Raw genomic sequence first — 24,580 nt, 5'->3', positions numbered from 1 at the left:
GCTGCGCTGAGATCAGATAGTCGCTGCCTAAAGGGGAGTGTACATTCGCTTTGCAAGTGTGTGAACGCCTGTGCAGCCGAGCTCTGCAAAAACATTTTGTGCAGTTTCTGAGTAGGTCTGAACTTACTCAGCCCTTGTGATCAATTCAGCCTGTCCGGTTCCGGAATTGACGTCAGACACCCGTCCTGCAAACGCTTTGACACGCCTACGTTTTTCCAAACACTCCCAGAAGACGGATAGTTGCCACCCATAAATGCCTTCTTCCTGTCAATTTTCTTGTAATCGGCTGTGCTAATAGATTCGTTAAACCCATTGCTCAGCAACGATCCGCTTTGTACCCGAAAGACGCGCCTGCGCATTGCGGTGCAAACGCAGTAGTGACCTGATCGCTGCGCTGCGAAAAACGGCAGCATGCGATCAGGTCGGAATGACCCCCTGAGAATCTAAGCCTGAGAGCTTTCTGCAATCAGGAGGCAGGGTGAGACTGTGACCTGTCCTGGACCGTCCTGGAGAACTTGTGGCAGCCGGTCAGCCTGAGCCACCCGCGGGTGATGAGACATTGCCTCCTCTGCAGAACTGACAGATGTTAAAAATAAAAAAGTTTCAGCCTGGAAATTACAGGTAAGAAACATACTGCAGTTACACTTCCTAGGGAATCAGAGCTAATAACAATATTTGGAATAACTGTATGCAAAGGAATTAAGCTAAATCTAGGCTGATAACAAAAGATTACACAAAATAAAACAATCTTCCTGTAAAGAATTTTTTTTGATCATGAGGTAAAGTTTGTATGCTGAGTTGTGACTCTCATTATATACAGTACATATATCACCAGTGGGATATACCTGCTGTGTTAGTAATGAAAGCTATTATTTTTTTCAGCTAAGCCACTCTATCCAGTGTTTTATTATACTGGTTGGTGTGGTTTGCTTTGCTTCTCATAGGAACCCCCCCCCCCCATAGTACATCAAAACCAAAAAAGGACTACCTTGGGGGCTTATTAATGCTCAAGGGTGCCCGTGTGCAGTGGATCCCCTCCTCAGATCAATTTCCCCCCGGCCCTACATCTTAACCTGTAATAACATGCAGGTCCCTCCTCTGCGGCTCCATATTCCCAGTTATACTCCAGAAGATGGTACATGCGCCCAAGGGAGCAAAGACTCTCACATCACAGCGCCATCTTCCAGATGATGTCACCGGGAAGACGGTACCATGGAGGAGGGGTGATCCACTTTCCGTCACAAAGTAAGTGTACTCTGGGTGCAGGGTTTGAGGTCAGGTGTCTCAGGGGCATATTTATTATAGAAATTTTGCGGGAAATCTTGTGAAAGTGGACACAAAATGTAAGTATTCCCAAGGTGTATGTAAGGGATATCTGTTGTTATGACCTCATGACCTCATGCCCCCATTTCCCATCACAATAGCAGCCCCCATAGCTTTCTATGGGGACTGCTATATTGTGTCTCCAGTAGATTACGCCTATGGGCTACACATCAGAACATTTACCAGGAGAGATCTCTTCCTACCAACTGCCACTTGTGTGGTCTGATAGCTACTAACAGTATGCACAGTAGTGCAGCTGGCCCCCAAACCAGAGAGTAATGTAATTGCATTAGCAACTACTTTGCTTTTATTCATCGCAGGGATGGGCTCCTATCTAAGCCCCTGTCTCTGCATATATTTTTTAATAGATCTGGGTGAACCTTAATTACTCATTGCCCCAATGATCAGCGATAGGAAATCAAAATGATCTGGTTTAAAACCTAATAATTAATAACAGGGACCCTTATATTCTGCACTGTCATCTCATCACTGCCCATCAGACCCTTTGTTTTTCAAAGTACCTATTGGCTAATTTTAGCAAAATGATGAATTTATGTTAATTACTTGAACATACAGTATCAGTCAAATAATATATGCAAGGATTTTGCATGTAAAGCATATTAGATAAATGTTGGCATAACTATTAGAAGCTGCCTGCAGTTATAATATTTTATGTGTTGTAATGTATTTATACTGTATTACTAGGTAACCGCTATGAGTGTGTAGTAACTTTTGAGTGCAAATACTTTCATTGTTTAGAAAAAAGGGGGGCGCCAGTTGCTTCACTTTGCTAGGGGCTCCCAGACCCCTAGATACTGCCACTCGTGACCACATTTGGCAACTAACTTTTGAACAAGTTGTTTCGTGGATGTGGAAGGGTCCTAATTTTGTTTTATTAAGAACTGTTCACAAAATACATTTCTTTATTTGTGACAAGTCAGCAAATTACTCCATAACTTAGTTGTAACATGTGGCTTTTAATTATGTGACTGCCATATGTAGTTATTGAACTCAAAGAGGAAAATTGAAGACATTCTGAATAAAAGATGTGGCCTAAATCAAATAAATATGACTTCAAAGAATTAGGCTTCTTCAAAGTGTTTATATTAAAGCATCATTCAAATTACAGAGAGGGGAAATGTCTATACTTATGTGCATATATTGAACCATGGTGGCTTTTGGTTGGGTCAAAAAAGATCAATTGACATTTCCAAAAACGGAACCCGGAAGTGAACAAGCCCTACGGGTGAAACGCGTTTTCTGCGGGGGGTGGTCCGCTCACACAGTCCTCTAATGGCACCATCTCTGTACCTGAGGAAAATTTGACCTGCTCACCTGGCTCTCTGGAGAGATTGGAGATTCGTAAGCCCCCTCTATCTTGTGGTCATGTTCCACAAATAGCAACACTTTAATTAAGGAAATTATTTAACCCTATTTGTATCCATCATATATCATTGTGATTTGTGTGTATAGGGGCTTCTCTCTAATATGGGCCAAAATCTCTTTTTAAACAGAGCATTATTCCCTATACCATATATATTTCTCAGAATTATCGGTAGATAACATGGCATCAAAATCATTATAGATAGATGATTCTATTTCTAACACAGGCAATTCTTTCTGCATCTTCCCCACATTTATATTGCGACAAACATTTTTGGTTTATACTCATTGTCTGATTGTTGTACACCCTTCAACCGTTTATAGGCACCAATTTATAGGCACTATACTGTTGCGTATCTCAAATATTCTATATCTACTCATGGTGTTTAAGGCATGCTCTCCCTGATGCTGTGAGAACCTGTTCACAGTTTGAATTCTGTTATTTATAACTATATTTTGTTATCATACATGGTGATATGCCTCCTTCTGAATAATATTCTCCTCGTGAGATATAACATATTTTTCAGTTACACTAGAATAAAGGGTGAGACGCCAGGGAGTCCTTCCCTATACCAATAGGACTTTCAGTCCCTTGTGATAATAATTTTTTGTGGCCGTCGAGCCGCCCTATTACCTTGTTGAAGCAATCAGCTCGTCAGATCAGTCCCTTCTTTGAGGAAACTTCCTATCCTATATTTCTCTATTCACTCATTTTCGTGGACTCTCACCCACGATTCTCGGAGCATTGTACCACATTTGTGGGAATCTCTGAACCGTGTCTAACGTGGAAAGCAGATCCACGTATTTTCACCCCTTTTTATTCAGTCATTTTTCTCTCCTGTATCTTTTCCTAAACTCATACTCCTCAATTTCTTATATAGGTGCACTCTCATTGGTGTACACATAAATCTCTACAACCATACCACGCTGCCAGCGCCCGAACTCGTCCGATCTTGGAAGCTAAACAGCGTTGGGCCGGGTCAGTATCAGGAGAGGAGACTGCCTGCGAATACCTGGTGTTGTAGAGCAGGAATTAATTTCCTTTTCATGTGATATGAGACACCAACAGCAGTATCACCACTAATTCTATCTGGTATTTCTCCATTACTGTGTCCATATTCTTGATTGCAGTTTGATGCCTCTAATTCTGTCTATTAAAATAGTATTTGTACTTAATTCCAGTATTCAATCCATAGCGTGGTGACCAATGATTACCATTCTACCTAATTTAAGTTAAGTTATTTGACTTTTCCATAAAATTCTGTTTTTGACCACCCCCCGGTCCCATCAATACAGAAACCCTGTACTGGTCAGGGGAAATGGGGGTATGTCAATCCAGTGTCTACAACCTTTCCGAACACTCTTTGTAATAAAGAGACCAGAACATTTTAACATTTCCCACAAATCTTTATTATTTTTTCACGGTTCTCAGGGATGAGTAATTTTGATTTAATATTATCAGTAAAAGTTATGTTTTAAGCATTTTCTAATTTACACATTGTATCAACTTCTTTGTAAGAGTGCGCCCACATAAGAGCCTTCTTTTTCCTCCCATTGTAAGTCTCATTTCCAAAAACAGATCATATTTATTTGACTTCAGGTAGTGAAGGGACTTCATCACTATAACTCTAACAGTTGTAACGTCAGAAAATCATGCAAGTTATGAAATCACTAAGTGCAGGGAAAGTCCCTGAGCAGAGACAACAAATAAGATAAAACAAATTCTTCACTGCTATTCATCTCAGTTCTATAATATTGGGGGTCATTCCGAGTTGATCGCACGCTGCAACTTTTTGCAGCCCATGCGATCAGATAATCGCCACCTATGGGGGCGTGTATTTTAGCTGTGCAAGTGTGCGAATGCTTGTGCAGTTTCTGAGTAGCTCTGAACTTACGCAGCCACTGTGATCACTTCAGTCTGTCAGGTCCCAGAATTGACATCAGACACCCGCCCTGCAAATGCCTGGACACGCCTGCATTTTCCTCTCCACTAACAGAAAGCGGTCAGTTGCCACCCCGGAACGCCTTCCTGCTGTCAGTTACCTTGCGATCGCCGCTGCGATCGAAATCTTTGTTAGAACATTCGCTGCCTGGCATTCCCCGTCGCCGGGCAGCGACGCACCTGCACATTGCGGCCGCAGCGCATGTGCATTCTGGACCTGATCGCATGGCTGCGAAAAACTGCAGCGTGCGATCGGGTCGGAATGACCCACATTGTCCTAGTGTATTGCAGTGATCATCATCATGTTACCTTCTCTTTTAGAACCCAATTCAGCCACAACTGCATATTTGCACAGAGCATGACTGTGACTTTAAGCTAATGACGCAAGCAATGGGCTTCCTACTGAGATGTCCAATGGCTCCATTGCTAATCTGACACTTTGCGTAAAAAGACACACCATTGGTCGCGCATCAGTTGCATCAGCAAACATTGCACCAACACTATGAAGGCGCAGAATGTCTGTCGAAACGTAGCTCCTGGTGCCAGTGCAACTGGTCTTTAGTCACAGTCGTTGGCAGTGACACACTCGCCTTTGGCTAGCCACCTCCCTGTTTCACCCCAAGAACGCCGGTCGAAATTGTCTATCTCTGCCACTAAATTCAGTCAGCGTCCCCCAGTGGTAACCTTCGAAATACATGCACAGTGCGGTTCGGATGCATGCGCAGGCTAAAAACATGGGCCACTTGCATCTGACATCACCGCCATATCCACCTCTGAATCCATATACTGTATGTTGCTGTAGCGTTCATTTATCTTTTTTATTGGGTAGACATGTAGGTATTGTACAGTGTGGTTGCACAGCATCAAAGATACTGACAAACAAGGGTTAAAGAGAGCCAAAACGGGGTGGATCTGCGTTCTGTCAGTAACATTTGGAGACTAGTTCCGCCTCCTCTGGCCCACCTAACCCTTGATTGTCAGCATGGCATGCAGGAAGATGCTGGGCGCCCGCTGAGATTTTGTTACCAGCGAGCGCCCGACTCCTTACCCGCAGCAGCAGCTGGAGGCAGGAGTTCACTCCCGAGTGTGCACTATGAGAGAGACATCATGACGTCTCTCCTATAGTTCTGAGGAGCAGGGGGCCAGATGGACAGCAATGGTCGGACACTGGAGCAGGTAAGTATTGTGGTTTTTTTGTGTGTTTAAGGGGCACTACCATTGTGGGCACTACACCTGGGGGCAAAACTACAGGGGGCCCTACTACAGGGGGAATTACTACAGGGGGCATTACTACTAGGGGCATTACTACTGGTGCACTACTAATGGTGGCACTACTAATGGGGGCAATACTACATGGGCCACTACTACAGGGGGCATTACTACTGGGGGCAGTACTACAGGGGGCATTACTACTGTGGGCACTACTAATGGGGGCAATACTACAGGGGGCATTATCACTGGGGGCTCTACTATAGGGGGCATTACTACTGGGGCACTACTACAGGGGGCATTACTACCGAGGGCACTACTACAGGGGGCATTACTACTGGGGGCACTACTAATAGGGGCATTGCATAGGGGGCACTGCAGAAGGGGCATTACTCCTGGGGGCATAAGGGGCACCACTACTATGGGCTCATCATAAGGGGCACTACCAATGTGGGCATTGCATAAAGGGCACTACCACTACAGTGGGGCATTGAATACTGGACACTGCTGCTGTTGGCATTGAATAAGGGGCACTACTGCCATGGGCATGATGTGTATTAGTGGCACTACTTTTGTGGGTATTGTGTATAAGGGGCACTAATGTGTGTCATAACATTAATAAGGGACACCACTATGTGGTGTAATGTAAACTAGACTGTGCTACCGTGCAGCGTAATTTGAAGTGGGGATACTATTGCGTGACCACAGCCCTTTATTTTTTGAGGCCACGCCCCCTATTTAAGACCACACCCCTTTTTGTGACATGCTCCCGCGGGGCATGCATTCTCTTTACCTAATAGGTGCTGGGGAGGGGGGGGTGAGTTCCACCACCTCTCTAGGGCCACTTTAAGCACTGCTGACAATAATATTAATTTAGAATGTAGTTACTAGTGATGAGCACCGGAAATTTTTCGGGTTTTGTGTTTTGGTTTTGGGTTCGGTTCCGCGGCCGTGTTTTGGGTTCGAACGCGTTTTGGCAAAACCTCACCAAATTTTTTTTGTCGGATTCGGGTGTGTTTTGGATTCGGGTGTTTTTTTCAAAAAAACCCTAAAAAACAGCTTAAATCATAGAATTTGGGGGTCATTTTGATCCCAAAGTATTATTAACCTCAATAACCATAATTTCCACTCATTTTCAGTCTATTCTGAACACCCCACACCTCACAATATTATTTTTAGTCCTAAAAATTTGCACCGAGGTCGCTGGATGGCTAAGCTAAGCGACCCAAGTGGCCGACACAAACACCTGGCCCATCTAGGAGTGGCACTGCAGTGTCACGCAGGATGGCCCTTCCAAAAAACACTCCCCAAACAGCACATGACGCAAAGAAAAAAAGAGGCGCAATGAGGTAGCTGTGTGAGTAAGCTAAGCGACCCTAGTGGCCGACACAAACACCTGGCCCATCTAGGAGTGGCACTGCAGTGTCACGCAGGATGGCCCTTCCAAAAAACACTCCCCAAACAGCACATGACGCAAAGAAAAAAGAGGCGCAATGAGGTAGCTGTGTGAGTAAGCTAAGCAACCCTAGTGGCTGACACAAACACCTGGCCCATCTAGGAGTGGCACTGCAGTGTCACGCAGGATGGCCCTTCCAAAAAACACCCCCCAAACAGCACATGACGCAAAGAAAAATGAAAGAAAAAAGAGGTGCAAGATGGAATTGTCCTTGGGCCCTCCCACCCACCCTTATGTTGTATAAACAGGACATGCACACTTTAACCAACCCATCATTTCAGTGACAGGGTCTGCCACACGACTGTGACTGAAATGACGGGTTGGTTTGGACCCCCACCAAAAAAGAAGCAATTAATCTCTCCTTGCACAAACTGGCTCTACAGAGGCAAGATGTCCACCTCATCATCATCCTCCGATATATCACCGTGTACATCCCCCTCCTCACAGATTATCAATTCGTCCCCACTGGAATCCACCATCTCAGCTCCCTGTGTACTTTGTGGAGGCAATTGCTGCTGGTGAATGTCTCCACGGAGGAATTGATTATAATTCATTTTAATGAACATCATCTTCTCCACATTTTCTGGATGTAACCTCGTACGCCGATTGCTGACAAGGTGAGTGGCGGCACTAAACACTCTTTCGGAGTACACACTTGTGGGAGGGCAACTTAGGTAGAATAAAGCCAGTTTGTGCAAGGGCCTCCAAATTGCCTCTTTTTCCTGCCAGTATAAGTACGGACTGTCTGACATGCCTACTTGGATGCGGTCACTCATATAATCCTCCACCATTCTTTCAATGGGGAGAGAATCATATGCAGTGACAGTAGACGACATGTCCGTAATCGTTGTCTGGTCCTTCAGTCCGGACCAGATGTCAGCATCAGCAGTCGCTCCAGACTGCCCTGCATCACCGCCAGCGGGTGGGCTCGGAATTCTGAGCCTTTTCCTCGCACCCCCAGTTGCGGGAGAATGTGAAGGAGGAGATGTTGACAGGTCGCGTTCCGCTTGACTTGACAATTTTGTCACCAGCAGTTCTTTGAACCCCAGCAGACTTGTGTCTGCCGGAAAGAGAGATCCAAGGTAGGTTTTAAATCTAGGATCGAGCACGGTGGCCAAAATGTAGTGCTCTGATTTCAACAGATTGACCACCCGTGAATCCTTGTTAAGCGAATTAAGGGCTCCATCCACAAGTCCCACATGCCTAGCGGAATCGCTCTGTGTTAGCTCCTCCTTCAATGTCTCCAGCTTCTTCTGCAAAAGCCTGATGAGGGGAATGACCTGACTCAGGCTGGCAGTGTCTGAACTGACTTCACGTGTGGCAAGTTCAAAAGGTTGCAGAACCTTGCACAACGTTGAAATCATTCTCCACTGCGCTTGAGACAGGTGCATTCCCCCTCCTATATCGTGCTCAGTTGTATAGGCTTGAATGGCCTTTTGCTGCTCCTCCAACCTCTGAAGCATATAGAGGGTTGAATTCCACCTCGTTACCACTTCTTGCTTCAGATGATGGCAGGGCAGGTTCAGGCGTTTTTGGTGGTGCTCCAGTCTTCTGTACGTGGTGCCTGTACGCCGAAAGTGTCCCGCAATTCTTCTGGCCACCGACAGCATCTCTTGCACGCCCCTCTCGTTTTTTAAATAATTCTGCACCACCAAATTCAAGGTATGTGCAAAACATAAGACGTGCTGGAATTTGCCCAGATTTAATGCACACACAATATTGCTGGCGTTGTCCGATGCCACAAATCCACAGGAGAGTCCAATTGGGGTAAGCCATTCTGCGATGATCTTCCTCAGTTGCCGTAAGAGGTTTTTAGCTGTGTGCGTATTCTGGAAAGCGGTGATACAAAGCGTAGCCTGCCTAGGAAAGAGTTGGCATTTGCGAGATGCTGCTACTGGTGCCGCCGCTGCTGTTCTTGCGGCGGGAGTCCATACATCTACCCAGTGGGCTGTCACAGTCATATAGTCCTAAGCCTGCCCTGCTCCACTTGTCCACATGTCCGTGGTTAAGTGGACATTGGGTACAACTGCATTTTTTAGGACACTGGTGAGTCTTTTTCTGAGGTCTGTGTACATTTTCGGTATCGCCTGCCTAGAGAAATGGAACCTAGATGGTATTTGGTACCGGGGACACAGTACCTCCAACAAGTCTCTAGTTGCCTCTGCAGTAATGATGGATACCGGAACCACGTTTCTCACCGCCCAGGATGCCAAGGCCTCAGTTATCCGCTTTGCAGCAGGATGACTGCTGTGATATTTCATCTTCCTCGCAAAGGACTGTTGGACAGTCAATTGCTTGGTGGAAGTAGTAAAAGTGGTCTTACGAGTACGACTTCCCCTCTGGGATGACCATCGACTCCCAGCAGCAACAACAGCAGCGCCAGCAGCAGTAGGCGTTACATGCAAGGATGCATCGGAGGAATCCCAGGCAGGAGAGGACTCGTCATAATTGCCAGTGACATGGCCTGCAGGACTATTGGCATTCCTGGGGAAGGAGGAAATTGACACTGAGGGAGTTGGTGGGGTGGTTTGCGTGAGCTTGGTTACAAGAGGAAGGGATTTACTGGTCAGTGGACTGCTTCCGCTGTCGCCCAAAGTTTTTGAACTTGTCACTGACTTATGATGAATGCGCTGCAGGTGACGTATAAGGGAGGATGTTCCGAGGTGGTTAACGTCCTTACCCCTACTTATTACAGCTTGACAAAGGCAACACACGGCTTGACAAATGTTGTCCGCATTTCTGTTGAAATACTTCCACACCGAAGAGCTGATTTTTTTGGTATTTTCACCAGGCATGTCAATGGCCCTATTTCTCCCACGGACAACAGGTGTCTCCCCGGGTGCCTGACTTAAACAAACCACCTCACCATCAGAATCCTCCTGGTCAATTTCCTCCCCAGCGCCAGCAACACCCATATCCTCCTCATCCTGGTGTACTTCAACACTGACATCTTCAATCTGACTATCAGGAACTGGACTGCGGGTGCTCCTTCCAGCACTTGCAGGGGGCGTGCAAATGGTGGAAGGCGCATGCTCTTCACGTCCAGTGTTGGGAAGGTCAGGCATCGCAAACGACACAATTGGACTCTCCTTGTGGATTTGTGATTTCGAAGAACGCACAGTTCTTTGCTGTGCTTTTGCCAGCTTGAGTCTTTTCATTTTTCTAGCGAGAGGCTGAGTGCTTCCATCCTCATGTGAAGCTGAACCACTAGCCATGAACATAGGCCAGGGCCTCAGCCGTTCCTTGCCACCCCGTGTGGCATATTGGCAAGTTTACGCTTCTCCTCCGACAATTTTATTTTAGATTTTTGAGTCCTTTTTTTACTGATATTTGGTGTTTTGGATTTTACATGCTCTGTACTATGACATTGGGCATCGGCCTTGGCAGACGACGTTGCTGGCATTTCATCGTCTCGGCCATGACTAGTGGCAGCAGCTTCAGCACGAGGTGGAAGTCGATCTTGATCTTTCCCTATTTTTGGAACCTCAACATTTTTGTTCTCCATATTTTAATAGGGACAACTAAAAGGCACCTCAGGTAAACAATGGAGATGGATGGATACTAGTATACTTATGGATGGACGAGCGACTGCCGACACAGAGGTAGCTACAGCCGTGGACTACCGTACTGCGTCTGCTGCTAATATAGACTGGATGATAATGATATAAAAAATATATATATATATCACTACTGCAGCCGGACAGGTATATATTATATAATGACGGACCTGCTGGACACTGTCAGCTCAGCACTGCAGACTCCTAAAGTAAGCTACTAGTATCAAGAAGATAGGGAAAAAAAAAAAACCACAGGTAGGTGGTATACAATTATGGATGGACGAGCGACTGCCGACACAGAGGTAGCTACAGCCGTGGACTACCGTACTGCGTCTGCTGCTAATATAGACTGGATGATAATGATATAAAAAATATATATATATATCACTACTGCAGCCGGACAGGTATATATTATATAATGACGGACCTGCTGGACACTGTCAGCTCAGCACTGCAGACTCCTAAAGTAAGCTACTAGTATCAAGAAGATAGAAAAAAAAAAAACACCACGGGTAGGTGGTATACAATTATGGATGGACGAGCGACTGCCGACACAGAGGTAGCTATAGCCGTGGACTACCGTACTGCGTCTGCTGCTAAAATAGACTGGATGATAATGAGATATAAAATATATATATATCACTACTGCAGCCGGACAGGTATATATTATATAATGACGGACCTGCTGGACACTGTCAGCTCAGCACTGCAGACTCCTAAAGTAAGCTACTAGTAGTATCAAGAAGATAGAAAAAAAAAAACACCACAGGTAGGTGGTATACAATTATGGATGGACGAGCGACTGCCGACACAGAGGTAGCTACAGCCGTGGACTACCGTACTGCGTCTGCTGCTAATATAGACTGGATGATAATGAGATATAAAATATATATATATCACTACCGCAGCCGGACAGGTATATATTATATAATGACGGACCTGCTGGACACTGTCAGCTCAGCACTGCAGACTCCTAAAGTAAGCTACTAGTATCAAGAAGATAGAAAAAAAAAAAAACACCACGGGTAGGTGGTATACAATTATGGATGGACGTGCGACTGCCGACACAGAGGTAGCTACAGCCGTGGACTACCGTACTGCGTCTGCTGCTAATATAGACTGGATGATAATGAGATATAAAATATATATATATCACTACTGCAGCCGGACAGGTATATATTATATAATGACGGACCTGCTGGACACTGTCAGCTCAGCACTGCAGACTCCTAAAGTAAGCTACTAGTATCAAGAAGATAGAAAAAAAAAAAAACACCACGGGTAGGTGGTATACAATTATGGATGGACGAGCGACTGCCGACACAGAGGTAGCTACAGCCGTGGACTACCGTACTGCGTCTGCTGCAGTGCTAATATAGACTGGATGATAATGATATAAAAAATATATATATATCACTACTGCAGCCGGACAGGTATATATTATATAATGACGGACCTGCTGGACACTGTCAGCAGAATGCGTTTATAGAATAAAAACACCACACGACGAGTGTTTAACTTTTTCAGGCAGACAATCACAATATACTGGTGGTCAGTGGTCACTGGTCAGTCACACTGGCAGTGGCACTCTGGCAGCAAAAGTGTGCACTGTTAAAATATGTACTCCTGCTATAACTGCTCCCCAGTCTCCCCCACAATTAAGCTGTGTGAGCAGTGAGCACTCAGCACAGTCAGATATACAGTATTACATAGATGATGCAGCACACTGAGGGCACACTGAGGCTGAGCACAGATATGGTATGTGACTGTGTCACACTGTGTATCATTTTTTTTCAGGCAGAGAACGGATTAATTAAACTGGTGGTCACTGGTCACACTATCAGCAAGTAGTACTCCTAATATGCTCCCCAAAATTAGTAAATCAAGTGTCTCTACTACTCTCTAGTCTACTCTAAACGGAGAGGACGCCAGCCACGTCCTCTCCCTATCAATCTCAATGCACGTGTGAAAATGGCGGCGACGCGCGGCTCCTTATATAGAATCCGAGTCTCGCGATAGAATCCGAGCCTCGCGAGAATCCGACAGCGGGATGATGACGTTCGGGCGCGCTCGGGTTAGCCGAGCAAGGCGGGAAGATCCGAGTCTGCCTCGGACCCGTGTAAAAAGCGTGAAGTTCGGGGGGGTTCGGTTTCTGAGAAACCGAACCCGCTCATCACTAGTAGTTACTACGCACCATCGGGTTTGCGTACATCTCTGAATGAGGACCACAGCTGCTTGCATTGGTACGCTCGTGACACTCCCATAATACGCCCCCTAAAATTTCCATTTCTGCATGCACTACTAGCCACCTCTCAGTCACCACCCAGGAACGTACATCACTTTTCCGCCACCTGTCTGATACCATCTAAATCGATCACAACAGCAGAATGAAGACTTATGGGTAAGGGGACTTCACGCCTAACATGAGTGTAGCAAGTAATGTCATTTATGTCCATGAAGGTGCTGTAATATTTAGTCCTTGGGAAAAGATTTAGCAAATCCCATCAGTAAGGGGCCTCCCAAAACCAGGCCATTTTGATTTTAGGGTTTAGGGATTTCTCTTTATGAGAAGATCTAAACGTATAACTCATGCACATACGACATTATTCTTTGGTATATGTGATTGAGGGCCTGATTTAAGACACAGTGCCGATGTTTGCACATTTGAATGACATTGGGAATGGCGAGGCAAAACCATGTGCATTCCCGAGTGGTGACTGGGAGCAGAGCTGTACCTAGCATGGTGTGACCTGGACTACCACCCGAGTGCAAGGCCTGGGGGATTGTAGTCACCTAGGCTGCCCACTATTGTCCGGGTGTGGCCACTTCAGGTGTAAAGTTGCTGGTCCCAGCTCACGGCTCCACACAGTAATTGCTATGCTAATCCCCTGCAGAATACTTCCTGATGCTGAATTACTGTATGTCATGTGACTGCAACAGTCACATGTTTTTTTTCAGTAAACAAATGCACGGCGGGCTGGCTGTTTTACAGATCTCCTGGTCCTCCTGTAGCTGAGCGTGAGCTGCTGCTGCTGCTGTTTTAGGTCCATGTGAAAGACTGCTGACAGAGCATGTCAGGAAAACCAGATAAGTGTAACATGGGGACTAATGTGGTGTTTGACAATACTTGGTGTGCAGAGGGGCATGTTTGTAAAAAGAACGGCTGAGTAGGGGAAAGCATGTTTCACAAAAGTTGGGGGGGCATACTGTAGTTCACTAAAGCTGCTGAGTGGGGTTTGGCCATGCATGTTTGTTAAAAGCTGCTGAGTCGGAGGGGAATGTTTGAGAAAAGTTAGTGAGCTGGGGGGAGAGAAGTGGTGGGGGGAGACAAACACTGGCGTATTTATAATGGTTGCAGTGTGTGCAGTGGCGTAAGTTCGTCACAGTTGCCCGGATGCAAGATAAATATTGGTGCCCCCTATTTCCTATATTAAGATAAATATATGTATGTATGTATGTATGTGTGTGTGCGCGTGCGTGCGTGCGTGCGTGTGTGTGTGTGTGTGTGTATGGAGTATTCTGAAAAAAAATTATATACTGTATTTATACATTTAATTGTCTTTTATTTTAAATCACACATTTCTTAGCAGTCATACCCAGGATTAGAACCCATGACCTGTTACACTAACAGCAGACACTTTACTGATGGAGTTATTTGCTCCTGTAGAGGAAGCATGAGAATTCTAACTAGGGGCCTAATTCTGAGTTGATCGCAGCAGCAAATTTGTTAGCAGTTGGGCAAAACTTGATGCTGCGATCAACTCTGAATTACCCCCTATATGAAGTTACGTGTAATTGTCAGAGAAGTATCTTCATATAGTTAATATTCTCATATTTCCTATACAGGAGCAAACAGCTTCATCAGGAAGGTGTCTGCTTCCAGTGTAATAGGTCATGGTCTCTAATCCTGGGTGTGATACTTGTAAAATGTGTATCTACAGTATAATAAAATGGGTGTGATTTGTAAGGTGCAGGGACCAGTGAGGAAGTCGGCTACTGAATAGATAGCGACAGCTATCAATTAACTTAATTCAATGGTGTCACAGAATGGGAGGAGTGGTGCCCCCCTTCAGAGCAGGAGCCCGGCGGCAGGTGACTCCGTTGCCTCCCAGAGTTCTGCCTCTGAGTGTGTGTGTAAGTATGTGATAAGCTGGTGAGCACAGATGCATGTGTGTCGTAAGCTGGTGGGCAGAGGCAGGGGCGGACTGGGCCACCGGGATCCCAGTGACACTGCCAGTCGGCCAGGGCCGACACAGTCTCTGCTGTCCTATGCCTGTCTAAATCAAAAAGTTTTTAAAAAGTTAAATATATTTTTTGTACAACCTTTGTGCACTGTTCACCAGTGCGGTTACAAAATTATAAGTGGTGGTGGTGGTGTGACTACACAGTGTCAGTTGTCATTTGCTGTGAATAAAGTAAAAAAAACTTTTAAAAAAATAAGATTTTTTAGTACAAATTGTTGTGTGTGCTGTACCCCAAAGTGGAGCAGGGCAGACTCAGGACTTTATGACTGTGACAGCCCACTGGGTAGATGTATTGCCTCCCGCAGCAAGAACAGCAGCGGCGGCACCAGTAGCAGCATCTCTCAAACGCCAACTCGTTCCTAGGCAGGCTACGCTTTGTATCACCGCTTTCCATAAGAGGCACACAGCTGACAACCTCTTACGGAAACTGAGGAACATCATCGCAGAACGGCTTACCCCAATTGGACTCTCCTGGGGATTTGTGACATCAGACAACGCCACCAATATTGTGCGTGCATTACATGTGGGCAAATTCCAACATGTCCCATGTTTTGCACATACATTGAATTTGGTGGTGCAGAATTTTTTAAAAAATGACAAGGGAGTGCAAGAGATGCTGTCGGTGGCCCGAAGAATTGCGGGCCACTTTCGGCATTCAGCCTCCGCGTGCCGAAGACTGGAGCACCAGCAAACACTCCTGAACCTGCCCCGCCATCATCTTAAGCAAGAGGTGGTAACGGGGTGGAATTCAACCCTCTATATGCTTCAGAGGATGGAGGAGCAGCAAAAGGCCATTCAAGCCTATACATCTGACTACGATATAGGCAAAGGAGGGGGAATGCACCTGACTCAAGTGCAGTGGAGAATGATTTCAACCTTGTGCAAGGTTCTCCAACCACACGTGAAGTCAGTTCTCCAACCTGAGTCAGGTCATTCCCCTCATCAGGCTTTTGCAGAAGAAGCTGGAGAGATTGAAGGAGGAGCTAAAACGTAGCGATTCCGTTAGGCATGTGGGACTTGTGGATGGAGCCCTTAATACGCTTAACCAGGATTCACGGGTGGTCAATCTGTTGAAATCAGAGCACTACATTTTGGCCACCGTGCTCGATCCTAGGTTTAAAGCCTACGTTGTATCTCTCTTTCCGGCAGACACAAGTCTGCAGAGGTGCAAAGACCTGCTGTTGAGACACTTGTCTACTGTCACTGCATATGATTCTGTCACCATTGAAAGAATGGTGGAGGATTATATGAGTGACAGCATCCAAGTAGGCAAGTCAGACAGTCCGTACGTATACTGGCAGGAAAAAGAGGCAATTTGGAGGCCCTTGCAGAAACTGGCTTTATTTTACATAAGTTGCTCCCCCTCCACTGTGTACTCCGAAAGAGTGTTTAGTGCAGCCGCTCACCTTGTCAGCAATCGGCGTACAAGGTTACTTCCAGAAAATGTGGAGAAGATGATGTTCATCAAAATGAATTATAATCAATTCCTCCATGAAGACATTTACCAGCAATTGCCTCCAGAAAGTACACAGGGATCTGAGATGATGGATTCCAGTGGGGACGAATTAATACTCTGTGAGGAGGGGATGTACACAGTGAAAGGGGTGAGGAATCGGAGGATGAGGAGGAGGTGGACATCTTGCCTCTGTAGAGCCAGTTTGTGCAAGGAGAGATTGATTGCTTCTTTTTTGGTGGGGGCCCAAACCCAGGGCCGAAACTAGGATTTTCAGTACCCGGGGCAAGTCAGTAATATGGCAAACCCCCCCCCCCCCCCCCCCAAATAAAAAAAGAAATTAAATAAAATAAAAATGTGTATATATATATATATATATATATATATATATACATATATATATATATATAAACAAATTAATGAGAATTAAAAAACATGACAAAAAGTAATAGGTAAATAAAAAAATAAACGAAATAAATTCAAGCTTCGCCACGCAGTAGTGCAACCTTAGTCTCATTACACTGAGATTGGTGTGCGCCCTGCCGTGAGAGAAATACAATAGAATAGGTTCTATAAAAAAAAAAATAAACACTTTAATATTCTCTATGTAATTATATTGGTAGCATATTATTAGAGTTTAAAGTAGCAAAATATATGATATAGGGTTTGACATTTTAAACTGTAAGGAATATTAAGCTACCAATATAATGAAATAATTGAGAATATTAAAGTGTTTATTATTGTAAAGAACCTATTTTTTATAGAAAATTTTTCAAAATACTCACCATCAGCTGCTATCACTGTCTATCTCCCATAGCGGTGGCATCCTTCTCCTCACTCCTGGACGGTGGTGCTGCTGTGTACTGCTGTTCCTCTCTCTCTACGTCTGGCCCCGACGTGACGTCATGACATCAGGTCCCAGTTTACACTGCTCTTGCCAAGAGGCGGATCTGTTTGACAGCCGACAGTACCTTGTTGCTTCTGTTAGTAGGTCAGTGGGATTCCATCGCCTTCAGCAGAAAAGGAGGAAAGGTAAGGCGGTGAGGAAGAGACAAGTGGAAGAAAAAAGGGGGTGGCTGGAGGAGGTGCAGGGCAAGAGGAAGGGGGGGGGCCATATAGACCTACACACTGCAGCTGGAGGAGGTACATGGAGACATACATTCTGGTTACTGGGGGAAGGGGAAAGACACACGTCAGCCGGACGGGGGATATAGAGACATAGTGACTGGTGGTGGTGGGGGGTGATGAACATAGTGGTGACTGGGCTGGGGAAAGGGGGACATGGAGACTTACACATTGGTGACTGGGGGGAGACGTAAAAACTGGTGACAGGGAGGAGGGGGCATGGAGACATACACATTGGTGACTACGGGAGGGGATAAGGGGACATATAAATGTACCACACTGGTGACTGGGGGAGAGGGAAGGGGGACATGGAGATGATGGAGGAGCACATAGTGACATACACACTGGTGACTGGGGGAGGGGGGACATGGATAAATACACACTACGACCAAAAGGGGAACATGGAGAAATATACACTGGGGCCTGGTGGGACATATACGCTTGTGTTGGGGGGGCTGGAGACATACACTGGTGACTAGGGTGAGGGGGGTTGTGGTGACATAGATACACTGCTGAACTGATGAGCCCCTGCTAGCCGCGGTCCTGCTAGCCTTCTTCCGACAGTGCTCGTCCACCTTTCCCAACAGGCCCACCCGGCAGCCGCACTGCTCAGAGAGGAGGGGCGGAGCCTCAGGAGGAACATTAGAAACACATTGGTGGCTGATCCCGGGGGTGGGAGCGGCCACCATGCTGGAGGAAGTGGGCAGGCATCAGGCACTGCTGCTGTGCTGCTCACACAAGTCTGCAGTTACGGGCAGTCAGCAGCTGGTGTGTGCGGGGGCGGCTACTGCGGCTTATTTGATTTATGGACGCCGCCATTGGTACAGTGCATATATCGTCAATGCCGCCCTCCTCAGTGCTGCTGCTGGCTGTGGGAGGGGATCGCTGCGGTGGGGGTACTGGTTGGAGTTTTTTTCCCCCCTCACTATGGCGCCCGGGGCACGTGACCCCTTAGCCCCCTGCAGTGCCACTCCTAGATGGGCCAGGTGTTTGTGTCGGCCACTTGGGTCGCTTAGCTTAGCCATCCAGCGACCTTGGTGCACCTCTTTTTTTCTTTGCATCATGTGCTGTTTGGGGACTATTTTTTGAAGTGCCATCCTGTCTGACACTGCAGTGCCACTCCTAGATGGGCCAGGTGTTTGTGTCGGCCACTTGGGTCGCTTAGCTTAGTCATCCAGCGACCTCGGTGCAAATTTTAGAACTAAAAATAATATTGTGAGGTGTGAGGTGTTCAGAATAGACTGGAAATGAATGGAAATTATGGTTATTGAGGTTAATGGGATCAATGGGATCAAAATAATACTATGGGCAGGGCTGTTTCTAGCCAATTTGGCTCCCAGTGCGAGATTTAAAAATGCGCCCCCATGACATTAAAAAATGTGCCCCCCCCCACACACACACCTAGATAAAAAAACAAAAACTTGTGTGCGCACCCGGCAAGCGGGCGTGGCCTCATCTAAATGGGTGTGGCCTCATTTAAATGGGCATGGCCTCGTCTGAAAAGACTACCTCACAATCCAGTTTTTGACCCTGCTCCAACAGATCACGACCACCACAGGAAAAAAATAATTCTACAATATTAATCCCCACACAGTCATACCCGCTGCACCATATTATGCCACACACCGCAATGCCCTTAATACATTAAATCCCCACACTACGGCAGGCAAGAGTCCCATTTCACACATTAAGGCAGGTGTCCCCATTTTACACATTGAGAGAGAGAGAGAGAGAATACTTACAGAGGCGATTACCGCTCTTCGGCCCACCTCACCAGTCGCTCCTCGCGCCAGCCTTTCCCTCTTCCTAACTTGTATCCCCCTCTGTACTCCGCTCGGGGGGGGGGCGGGGAGTTTCGCGGAGTGACGGGGTTGCGTCGTGACGTAACGACGCAACCGCATCATTCCGTGAAACTCCGCCCCCGAGCGGGTTACTCAGGGAGAAATAGGAGGGGGAAGCAGGGAGCCACAGTTAGTGCTGTGGCGGGCGCCCAGTGCGGTTGCACTGCTCGCCTGCCCCAAGAAACGGCCCTGACTATGGGATGCTATGGGATCAAAATAACCCCCAAGTTCTATGATTTAAGCGGTTTTTGAGGGTTTTTGTAAAAAAACACCCGCATCCAAAACACACCCGAATCCGACAAAAAAAATTCAGGGAGGTTTTGCCAAAATGCGTCCGAATCCAAAACACGGCCGCGGAACCGAATCCAAAACCAAAACACAAAACCCGAAAAATTTCCGGTGCACATCACTAAAAAAAATATATATCTGTTGTAGATTTATTTGTCTCTGCCTCACTCACTCACTCACTCACTCACTCCTCACTCACTCACTCACTCACTCACTCACTTTATTAGCATTTTTACTGACATCATAATATTGAAATGTGACCAAAATTGTTAGAGGCTATACAACACCTCGGGCATAGGAATTGTAAGTAAGCGGTTCAGTGGCATTACATGCAACTGAGATCTCTCCACAATTCCTCCTGGAACTGGGTGGTGGCAGTATAGCAGCAGCAATATAAGTTTTAATACAATTTTTAAAAAATTGTCATTAAAAAGCAGGTTGCTGTGGGCCCTCTGAGCAGTCTGGACCCCTTACAGACCCTCCTGATGGCTGCCCTGGAGCTATACATGAAGGGAAGTGTAGAATCTTGGTACATGGCACACTCATGTTTTTGCATCCTGGGCCCGTCCCTCCCGTGTCTCTATAGCCTCATCCTCGCCTGTGACGCTCTAACTTCATCAGAAAATACTGTTCTGCAGCAGTGGCGTGTCTGTGTTGGAGGTGATGAGTCTAGTGCGCATGTGTGGCTCCATGAGGTGTATGAGTAAAGATGCTGCCTCCAGATACTGCTGCCAGTCCGTCCAAGTTAGTTCCATGCTACAGTCATTGGTCCTGCGTATAAGAGAGGACTGAGGGGGTCATTCCGAGTTGATTGCTCGCTAGCTACTTTTTGCAGCGGTGCGATCAGATAGTCGCCGCCTATAGGGGAGCGTATTTTAGCTTTGCAAGTGTGTGAACGCCTGTGCAGCTGAGCTCTGCAAAAACATTTTGTGCAGTTTCTGAGTAGGACTGAATTTACTCAGCCCTTGTGATCACTTCAGCCTGTCCGGTCCCGGAATTGACGTCAGACACCCGTCCTGCAAACGCTTCGACACGCCTACGTTTTTCCAAACACTCCCAGAAGACGGATAGTTGCCACCCATAAATGCCTTCTTCCTGTCAATCTTCTTGTGATCGGCTGTGCTAATAGATTCGTTAAACCCATTGCTCAGCAACGATCCGCTTTGTACCCGTAAGACGCGCCTGCGCATTGCGGTGCAAACGCAGTAGTGACCTGATTGCTGCGCTGCGAAAAACGGCAGCATGCGATCAGGTCGGAATGACCCCCTGAGAATCTTAACCTGTAATAACATGCAGGTCCCTCCTCTGCGGCTCCATATTCCCAGTTATACTCCAGAAGATGGTACATGCGCCCAAGGGTGCAAAGACTCTCACATCACAGCGCCATCTTCCAGATGATGTCACTGGGAAGATGGTACCATGGAGGAGGGGTGATCCACTTTCCGTCACAAAGTAAGTGTACTCTGGGTGCAGGGTTTGAGGTCAGGTGTCTCAGGGGCATATTTATTATAGAAATTTTGCGGGAAATCTTGTGAAAGTGGACACAAAATGTAAGTATTCCCAAGGTGTATGTAAGGGATATCTGTTGTTATGACCTCATGACCTCATGCCCCCATTTCCCATCACAATAGCAGCCCCCATAGCTTTCTATGGGGACTGCTATATTGTGTCTCCGGTAGATTACGCCTATGGGCTACACATCAGAACATTTACCAGGAGAGATCTCTTCCTACCAACTGCCACTTGTGTGGTCTGATAGCTACTAACAGTATGCACAGTAGTGCAGCTGGCCCCCAAACCAGAGAGTAATGTAATTGCATTAGCAACTACTTTGCTTTTACTCATCGCAGGGATGGGCTCCTATCTAAGCCCCTGTCTCTGCATATATTTTTTAATACATCTGGGTGAACCTTAATTACTCATTGCCCCGATGATCAGCGAAAGGAAATCAAAACTATCTGGTTTAAAACCTAATAATTAATAAAAGGGACCCTCATATTCTGCACTGTCATCTCATCACTGCCCATCAGACCCTTTGTTTTTCAAAGTACCTGTTGGCTAATTTTAGCAAAATGATGAATTTATGTTAATTACTTGAACATACAGTAACAGTCAAATAATATATGCAAGGATTTTGCATGTAAAGCATATTAGATAAATGTTGGCATAACTATTAGAAGCTGCCTGCAGTTATAATATTTTATGTGTTGTAATGTATTTATACTGTATTACTAGGCAACCGCTATGAGTGTGTAGTAACTTTTGAGTGCAAATACTTTCATTGTTTAGAAAAAAGGGGGGCGCCAGTTGCTTCACTTTGCCAGGGGCTCCCAGACCCCTAGATACTGCCACTCGTGACCACATTTGGCAACTAACTTTTGAACAAGTTGTTTCGTGGATGTGGAAGGGTCCTAATTTTGTTTTATTAAGAACTGTTCACAAAATACATTTCTTTATTTGTGACATTGCATGTAGCTGAAACAAGTTTACACAAGTCAGCAAATTACTCCATAACTTAGTTGTAACATGTGGCTTTTAATGATGTGACTGCCATATGTAGTTATTAAACTCAAAGAGGAAAATTGAAGACTTTCTGAATAAAAGATGTGGCCTAAATCAAATAAATATGACTTCAAAGAATTAGGCTTCTTCAAAGTGTTTATATTCAAGCATCATTCAAATTACAGAGAGGGGAAATGTCTATACTTATGTGCATATATTGAACCATGGTGGCTTTTGGTTGGGTCAAAAAAGATCAATTGACATTTCCAAAAACAGAACCCGGAACCCGGAAGTGAACAAGCCCTACGGGCAAAACGCGTTTTCTGTGGGGGGTGGTCCGCTCACACAGTCCTCTAATGGCACCATCTCTGTACCTGAGGAAAATTTGACCTGCTCACCTGGCTCTCTGGAGAGATTGGAGATTCGTAAGCCCCCTCTATCTTGTGGTCATGTTCCACAAATAGCAACACTTTAATTAAGGAAATTGTTTAACCCTATTTGTATCCATCATATATCATTGTGATTTGTGTGTATAGGGGCTTCTCTCTAATATGGGCCAAAATCTCAGTTTTTAAACAGAGCATTATTCCCTATACCATATATATTTCTCATAATTGTCGGTAGATAACATGGCATCAAAATCATTATAGATAGATGATTCTATTTCTAACACAGGCAATCCTTTCTGCATCTTCCCCACATTTATATTGCGACAAACATTTTTGGTTTATACTCATTGTCTGATTGTTGTACACCCTTCAACCGTGCAATCAATTTATAGGCACTATACTGTTGCGTATCTCAAATATTCTATATCTACTCATGGTGTTTAAGGCATGCTCTCCCTGATGCTGTGAGAACCTGTTCACAGTTTGAATTCTGTTATTTATAACTATATTTTGTTATCATACATGGTGATATGCCTCCTTCGGAATAATATTCTCCTCGGTGAGATATAACATATTTGTCAGTTACACTAGAATAAAGGGTGAGACGCCAGGGAGTCCTTCCCTATACCAATAGGACTTTCAGTCCCTTGTGATAATAATTTTTTGTGGCCGTCGAGCCGCCCTATTACCTTGTTGAAGCAATCAGCCCGTCAGATCAGTCCCTTCTTTGAGGAAACTTCCTATCCTATATTTCTCTATTCACTCATTTTCGTGGACTCTCACCCACGATTCTCGTAGCATTGTACCACATTTGTGGGAATCTCTGAACCGTGTCTAACGTGGAAAGCAGATCCACGTATTTTCACCCCTTTTTATTCAGTCATTTTTCTCTCCTGTATCTTTTCCTAAACTCATACTCCTCAATTTCTTATATAGGTGCACTCTCATTGGTGTACACATAAATCTCTACAACCATACCACGCTGCCAGCGCCCGATCTCGTCCGATCTTGGAAGCTAAACAGCGTTGGGCCGGGTCAGTATCAGGAGAGGAGACTACCTGCGAATACCTGGTGTTGTAGAGCAGAAATTAATTTCCTTTTCATGTGATATGAGACACCAACAGCAGTATCGCCACTAATTCTATCTGGTATTTCTCCATTACTGTGTCCATATTCTTGATTGCAGTTTGATGCCTCTAATTCTGTCTATAAAAATGGTACAGGTTGAGTATCCCTTATCCAAAATGCTTGGGACCAGAAGTATTTTGGATATGGGATTTTTACGTATTTTGGAATAATTGCATACCATAATGAGATATCATGGTGATGGGACCTAAATCTAAGCACAGAATGCATTTATGTTTCATATACACCATATATACACAGTCTGAAGGTAATTTTAGCCAATATTTTTTATAACTTTGTGCATTAAACAAAGTGTGTCTACATTCACACAATTCATTTATGTTTCATATATACCTAATATACACAGCCTGAAGGTCATTTAATACAATATTTTTAATAACTTTGAGTATTAAACAAAGTTTGTGTACATTGAGCCATCAAAAAACAAAGGTTTCACTATCTCACTCTCACTCAAAAAAGTCCGTATTTCGGAATATTCCGTATTTCGGAATATTTGGATATGGGATACTCAACCTGTATTTGTACTTAATTCAAGTATTCAATCCATAGTGTGGTGACCAATGATTACCATTCTGTTACGATCCTGATGCTCAGGACAGGGGAGATCTTATGTAGTGAGTCTTGAGCACCAAGACGGAATGCTGGGATTGGGAAATGGGAAGGAAATAGCCCCTAGCACCCTACCTCTGTTGTCTTACCCGTGTTATCAATTCACGCCTGAA

At 45.4% G+C, this 24,580-nt stretch overlaps 2 pseudogenes; both read left to right on the top strand.

Moving 5' to 3' along the window:
* Positions 1–3,615: 3,615 nt before the first annotated feature.
* LOC134912406 (5S ribosomal RNA) lies at positions 3,616–3,734 on the top strand (annotated as a pseudogene).
* A 19,942-nt stretch (positions 3,735–23,676) lies between these two features.
* Positions 23,677–23,795, top strand: LOC134913486 (5S ribosomal RNA; annotated as a pseudogene).
* Positions 23,796–24,580: the final 785 nt, after the last annotated feature.

Source organism: Pseudophryne corroboree, chromosome 4 (assembly GCF_028390025.1).
Source record: "Pseudophryne corroboree isolate aPseCor3 chromosome 4, aPseCor3.hap2, whole genome shotgun sequence".
NCBI classification, from domain to species: Eukaryota; Metazoa; Chordata; class Amphibia; order Anura; family Myobatrachidae; genus Pseudophryne; species Pseudophryne corroboree.
Note: the sequence above shows the minus strand (reverse complement) of the source record. Positions and strands in the feature narration are given on the sequence as shown.